Source organism: Cynara cardunculus (assembly GCF_001531365.2).
Source record: "Cynara cardunculus var. scolymus isolate 2C chromosome LG 16, CcrdV1, whole genome shotgun sequence".
Taxonomy (NCBI): Eukaryota; Viridiplantae; Streptophyta; class Magnoliopsida; order Asterales; family Asteraceae; genus Cynara; species Cynara cardunculus.
In genome coordinates this window covers 8,592,123-8,593,632 of record NC_037543.1, presented here as the reverse complement: position 1 = coordinate 8,593,632, position 1,510 = coordinate 8,592,123, and positions in this window count along the sequence as shown.

Here is a 1,510-nt window from a genome sequence, read left to right as displayed (position 1 = left end):
AATCGGTATTGATCTTTTTTATCAATATATATATTTTAAATTTGAAAAATATTGTTTTTGTATTCATCCCTCCCCCCCCCCCTTCTACAAAATGTTTTACTATTCTTGTAGACCCTCAAGGGACCAACAATTGGTATCAAAGCAGTGCTTTCTTCTCTTGCTTTCTGTTTAGCTGTTTTCAGTATTAGTTTATCTCTTTTCTTAGATAACTTTACCGCTTACAAATGGCTTTACAAATTACAAACACACACACACACAAAAAAGACAATRGCTCTCTTGCCAAACCTCCCCGGTTTGTCCGTGACAATTTTAGTCTCTGAAAGAACGGATGTCCCTCTTTCTTGAAGGTGTGGATCCTGAAATTCCACATTATATAGAAAATGGACCATATATTCCATTTGCTATTGCTCCGGCTGTTCCAGCAACAGCTACGACTGTCACGATTCCTAAACGGCAGATTCCAAAGCTCCCACATCAATGGAGCGATGAAGACAAGAAAAAATAGCTATAGACACACGTGCTCGGTCTATAATAGTTATGTCTCTTCCTGATGAGATTTATCACTCAGTGATGAAACTCAAATCTTCTAAATCCATGTAGGACACACTTTGTGTCCAATATGAAGGAACCACTTAGGTTCAAGAGACCAGAAAGATCAATCTAGTAAGACAGTATGAAAGCTTTCTCTGTGGAACGCCTGAGACGCTGTCTGAAGTACATCAAAGATTTAACTGTCTTCTTATTGATCTTAGGGCTGTTGACAAGGAATATTCTAATTCTGAAACTTTAATCAAGTTTCTAGAATGCCTTCCTGAATCTTGGGACACCTTTTCCATGTGTCTCAAGATGTCCAATGACATGTCCAATCTTTCTCTTTCTACTTTATACGGGATTCTGCTTAACCATGAGCAATCTCGTCAACTGAAGAGGAATCTTGTAAAAGATTCCAGAGAAATGAAAAGCTCTCTTTTGGTTGTGATCTCTGAAGCTTCTTCAGTTGAAACTTCTTCTACCCCTTTTGTCTCTTTTCTTCCTCCCGTTGTTATCACGGAGATAGACTCTTCTATCTCTGAGGATATTCCAGAATCTGATTTAACAGATTTTGATGAGTCCCTGGCACTCCTGACTAAGTCATTCAGGAGGTTCGCCAGTAAGAGCAACTTCCGCAGATCTCCTCAACTGTCCCTCAGGGAAAAGCCAAAGTCTGAAAGAATAGACAAGGCTTCCGCTGTCTGCTACAACTGTCACCGGCCCGGACACTTTACAGGTGAATGCAGATCAAAGAAGACTGCGACGCCATCCTCCAAAGCTCCTTCCTCCTTCAGGACCAAAGATGAGAAATATTCAAAACTGAAGGAGAAGTACARRAAGATGAAGAACAACCAGCGAAAGGCTAAAGGCCTTATTGCTGAAGAGCATGACTGGGCTGAGTCACCCGATGAATCATCCTCAGATGAAGAGGATACAACCTATATCTGCTTGATGGCCATAGATGCAGATGAAGGATCTT